This window comes from Marmota marmota, unplaced genomic scaffold, assembly GCF_001458135.2.
Source record: "Marmota marmota marmota unplaced genomic scaffold, marMar, whole genome shotgun sequence".
Classification (NCBI taxonomy): domain Eukaryota; kingdom Metazoa; phylum Chordata; class Mammalia; order Rodentia; family Sciuridae; genus Marmota; species Marmota marmota.
Window position 1 is genome coordinate 18618319 of NW_025999842.1, and position 5946 is coordinate 18624264.

Consider the following 5946-nt stretch of genomic DNA (forward strand, 5'->3'; position numbering starts at 1 on the left):
AAAGAGAGAAGAGAAAGGGAGAAAGAAAGGAGAAGAGAAAAGAGGGGGAGGGGGGAGGATGGGAAAGGCAGCGGAGCACAACAGACACTAGTATGGCAATATGTAAATCAATGGATGTGTAACTGATGTGATTCTGCAATCTGTGTATGGGGTGAAGGTGGGAGTTCATAACCCACTTGAATCAAAGTGTGGAATATGATATGTCAAGAAATTTGTAATGTTTTGAACAACCCACAATAAAAAATTAAAAAAAAAAAGTAGAATGATGGTAACGAGTAACTGAGTAGAGAGAGGAATGGGTGATATTGTTTAATGCTTATGAAATTTTGGTTTCACAAGATGAAAATATTATGGAGATACTTGTGGTGGTGGTTGTGCAAAATGCTGAATGTGTGTAATACACTGAACAGCACACTTAAAATTATTAAGATGATAAATTTTATGTGCATTTTACCACAATGAAAAAAGCAGATTCAAGTAGAGGAAAGCATATAATTGAATCAAGCAGAGCAGAAGCTAAATATTAGAAGATTGACCAAAGAGAAAAATTCTTTCACTTGATCTTTCTTGGAACAGAGGTTTTGGACAATGAAGAGGGTGAGAATACGGAGAAGGAAGTCATTTGAGCTGAGAACATAAAAGCATTGAATTGGACAGAGGTACTGAGGTAAATGTGCCTGATGTGGCTAGGGAGCAGTCAACAGTTCTGGCTGTCTAGAATATAAGATTAATGAAGAGCTAATGTTAGAAAGGTTATAGAAAGACTATCAAAGAACCCAAGTGGTTTTGTTGTTGCTGTTGTTCTTTTGTTTTATTTTATTTTTTTAATTTTCACTAAGAAATAGAAGTTTGAGCAGGAAATGGGTATCTAAATCTGCAGTTTAAGAATGAACTTTAGGAATTCATGAGACATGAAGATTGGAGAGGTAATGGGTAAGGACAGTCACCCTCACCTCTGGCCTCATCTTTACACACCTACAAAATGGCATTGTCTACTTCTTGGGTCACAGTAGCATAAGTTGGTGAATTTTAGAGCACTTTTTGAAATATGAAGCACAATATAGACACAGGACAACCACAAGATGATTTATCCATTTCACATTTATATTCAGAATTATGCACAATTGAATATATTTTTGTGTTTACTTTTCAGTTATATCTATACCAGTTGAACTAAGTTATCTTTCTCTTCATGAATGATGTCTATCTATATCATGCCTTGTAATACACATTATATTAGATAAGAGAAGTAGGGTAACATAGAATCTAAACTAAATACACCATGAATACTTTGCCCTTGGGAAGCTTCCAATTAAACTGGAATTTGAGCATACTTACAGGAAGCATGTTAAGGTGGATGCAGCGCAGAACTACCAGAAGAGGATGCATGTGCTAAGGGAACTGCAGAGTAGAAAATAGTCAGGTGGCTGTGAGTGTTAAATGAAAGCATTTAGGCAATGAATTACGTTCAGTTCAAAATGTAAAAGAGAGTGTGAGGGATGGAATCCTAGAGAGAGCTAAAGAAGGTGCTCCAGGCATTTGTTACAGTCTATTTATTCAGGTAATAGCCATGCTAATGAAGATGCTGTTACCCATAATCACTGCTGTCTGCAGCAGTTCTTGAACAGGGGTGCAGAGAAACCACTGGAGGAGTTCAAACCTTTCACCAGGAGGTTCTAACTCAAGATGTCTAAGACATATGCTCAAGCATATGTATTCTTTTAACCTTTCCAGGTGATTTTGATGTTTTCTGGCCACTGGTTAGATACCACTATAGCAGTGATTACCAAAGTTATTTGCACATTAAAATTACCTGGGAATTTAGACATTTCAAAAACCAGTATAATACCACATACTAACTAAATCACTATATTTGAGGGAAAAGGGGAAGGACAGAGCAGTCAATATTTTTGAAGTTCTCCTAGTGATTTCAATGCACAAACAAGTACATTTAGGAACTGTTACAATTTCCCTGTTCTCTCTAACAGGCCCCACAAGACAAAGAAGCTCTTCAATGGGTGAAGAACTAAAAATGGGCTTTAAAAACTACATACACATGCATAGGAAGGGCAGCAGAAGACAACAGACACTAGTATGGCAGTATGTAAAAACATGGATGTGTAACCGATGTGATTCTGCAATCTGTATACGGTGTAAAAATGGGAGTTCATAACCCACTTGAATCAAATGTATGAAATATGATATGTCAAGAGCTTTGTAATGTTTTGAACAACTAATGATAATAATAAAAAACGATACATGCTTATTTGATAAACAAAGGAGCTTGTGTTTTTAAAGGTGTAAACATGCCTCTATCCTTATTTCCTTACTTCCATATCACTATCTTGGTTCCTCCAAATGCTAAAAAAGTACTTCTTACATTTTCTTCCCTTCTCTCACATAGTAGTGCTACAGAAATGACTTAGAGGCCCATCTCTCACAAGAGAGATGTTATCCTTCCTCTCTTTATTTTAGGAGAATAATCAGGAATAGATAAGATACAGAAAAAAAAAAGAATTATGGAGTTTTTGGCATCAAAGCCTTAGATGATTCTTAGTGGATATGAAAACGATGTATTATTTAATAAAAGCAAGTTCTCTAACAACTTGCATAAACACCTGACCAGATATGGAGCTGCATGACTCTAGCTACTTTCAGATAAATTAATCACTAAATCTATACTACAAAATTGATGAATTAATATCTTATTATATCTTGAGAAATGGAAAGTTTTCCAGGGTTTGCTTCTTCCAGAAAAGTAACCAGAACAAAACTGCATCTCTCTCGCTCTCTCTCTTATGTGTGTGTGTGGAAGACTAGTTCCTTTGTACTTTTGGTTTCCTCTAGTGATGAGTTAGCACTAAATTCAGCATCAGGATCACTCAGAATCTAATTTAATCTCTGTTCAGAGGATCTAGGAAGATGCATGAGATTGACTTGTTGAATCTATTTTGACCCTTTGTTTTGTAATCCTGAGAGCCTAATGTTAGTCAAGGAAATAACCAAGGAAGGAAGGACTATCTTATCCTATACCTCTAGTTCCTAGGCTATCATAAGCTCCTCCATCATCTTGTGGGATGTGAACATTCTTGGGCTCTGGAGACAATTCAACAAGATGGTCTTTACCCTTAGCCTTAAGGCTACCCTCTAGAGTTGTTGCCTCCTATTTAAATGTTTCCAGGACAAGTTTGGGAACCTTAGTTAAAGCCAGGTACCACTGAGGAAAGAAATTTTTCCATTGCGAAGTGACAGGCAGGAAGACTGCTTTCAGTTAAGTCAGAGGTTCTTCATCTACTACTAATGCCCTTTGCTTGGTGGTTAGAGAACTATATAATATGAGACTCTTGGATTATCAGAAAAAAGAAACCTAGCAATAAGTGGGTAGAACAGTAGAATCTGTCATACCAGACAATACCAAAGACTGACTCAGCTCTGAGGGATTAGGGTAGTAGTTTGGAATTTGAACAATAAGGCATATATTCTTACAACATAAGGTAAACCCTTTATGTGAAGTTCTGCAGGACTTAGAAGGCAACAGAAGAAAGACTTGGAGTCAGCATGGCCTCAAATGAGAAAAGCAGTACTTTTAGTTCAATGCACATAAAAAGGTTGTTTGTTTTTACTTCTTAAAAGAAAATGTGGATCCCTGGGACTCAGAGACCAAAAATGCAAACTTTACTTTTTGAGGAAGCAGATTCAGGCTCACTTTGAGAGTCCTGCAAGAGCTGGCTTGCTCCACTGAGTTTATTTAGAGGCTTAATGGAATTCATTTATAAATTTTGCTTAATTGAGGTAGGAATAAGCTTTTGCAGTGGCCCATCCCATTGTGAGGCTAATTAAATGCATAGCCTATGTATCAGACTACCCATTATAATATTAGCTATTATAGAGACTTTTGAGGCCAGATCTAGATGCCATCTAAGTTCATTCATTCATTCAATCCCCTACTCATTTATTCATTCAACAAATATAAGGTAAACACCTGAAGATGGCACTCCGGTTGCTATTCTGTTATTATTATCTAACTGGAACTTTCTTCTGGGAAGAGAAACTTAATTGGTTTCCTTCACTGACATCAAACAAATATGAGTCAACAGTCTCTATTATTATGACATAGAGGACAAGAAATATGCATAAAAAGCAAGTGGCCCCTGTTCACAGTGGTAACTTAGAGTTCCTTGACTACCTATGGCACAGGGAGGTTTCATTGTCAAAGCAAACGAAGGAAACTAGTATGAACTGATATTCAAGGAATGGAGCAGCCCACAAAAGCAGAGTGTTAGAAAACATTGGCTGTTGGAACAGGCAGAGAAGCAAACAGTTCCATTTACTGAGCAATCACCTGAGAGCAGGGTTCTGATGGTGCAATTAATGGCACAAGAAGCATCCCTTTAGTTTAGAAACAGTGACTTTGGGAAAAATAGGCCTAGATAGCAGGGTCATCCTGAAGAATTAGAAAACACAAGTACTTAGACATGTTCTGTCAAATATCAATAACTTCAAGGAGAAAGAACAAATTGGGAAAATAAGTAGGCAGACACATAGGTTACTTATAAGGTTAGAAAAATCAGGCATATATCAGACTTGCTCATAATGGTATATGTGCAAAGACAACAGAATACTGCCTGTAGTTTTAAGTTTGATGTTATATACAAATGATCTACTTCCAGTAGCCTTTTATGTATAAATATAATACAAAGATATTGTTAATGAAATTACATGCTATATAATTTTGTATGGGAAATAGTTGGAAGTTTAAGAAACTATGCTCAAACTACTGAAAATATAAATTTAATAAATATACATACAAACATTGTGTTCCACAGATGCCACATCTATGAATTCTCCTTAAAGTTCTTTCCAATTCTCTGACACACATTGCTAGGATAGGGCCTAAGGTCCAACTTTTCTCCCTCTCTGCATAGATGGAGATTCCTGCTTCTCTCTTTAAATGTCTTTCATTATAGGTTGTCAGATTCAACAGAAAAAAAACAAACAGAAAACCTAGAGGACATATGATTATATTTAATTTCAAATAAATAACAAATGACATTTTAATATATAATATGTTACATTTGAAACATTTATTCTAAATAAATACTCATTATTTATCTGAAATCAAAATTTAACTGAATGTCCTGTATTTTATATGGTCATCCTATTTCAAGCATCTCCAAGCCCCCGTGTCTGTCTCTTTCTCTTCCACCCCAGATGTCTCTACAGGATACTTAGCAAAACTGGCCTAAGCTCTAGGATTTGAAGTGTATCAGGGAGGAAATTGTTTGCAAGCAAATTCTGCCTTCACCCTGTCTTGAAATAGTAAACACAGATCCCGTTTCATGATTAATAAGTAAAAGAAAGTGAAAAACCCAGGTGAAAACTTAAACTACTTGATCAAAAGAGATGCCCTGTCATAATCTTGACATTTTATCATGGAAAATTTCTGTGTAAGAAACATAATATTGGGGGCAGAAAAATTACTCCAATTTTTGTCCTTCGATGCACAGCAAAGTTTTTGTTTTAAATAACTAGTGATGGTGGCACATAAATTAAATAAAGTATATATGTTTTTCCAATCATTAACTAAACTATTCACAGTCTCTCTTTGGTGCTGATTTGATCCATGTTTCTCACTTCTTAGCACAAGCTCTCAGTGAGAAATAAACCAGATGCTCTTTTAAAAACATATTGCTATAGATCTGCAATTTAAAAATGCAATAGACCATCTTTTTGGAATAGTACTGGAAGGAAAGTATTTTTTTAAGGAGGCAAATAGGTGAAAGAATCTCAGATCCAGTTTCACTAATGACTTAGAGAATGAGACCTTAGAGGGATTCTTCAGCCAGTGATCAGAATGTCACAACCAAAACAGTTTTGCAAGCCCCTATTCTTGGGCTGGTAAATGCAGATGCTGTTCTTGAGGGATTCTGGATATAAATCTGTCAC

The 5946-nt window shown here is 36.0% G+C and overlaps 1 long non-coding RNA gene across 1 annotated transcript in view; it reads left to right on the forward strand.

The window, feature by feature from the left end:
* LOC125619204 overlaps nt 1-4515 on the forward strand; it is a 204207-nt gene extending 199692 nt beyond the window's left edge. The window contains exon 6 of the long non-coding RNA XR_007350713.1: nt 1989-4515. This is a non-coding gene — a long non-coding RNA (uncharacterized LOC125619204). The remainder of the gene's footprint in view (nt 1-1988) is intronic.
* Nucleotides 4516-5946: the final 1431 nt, after the last annotated feature.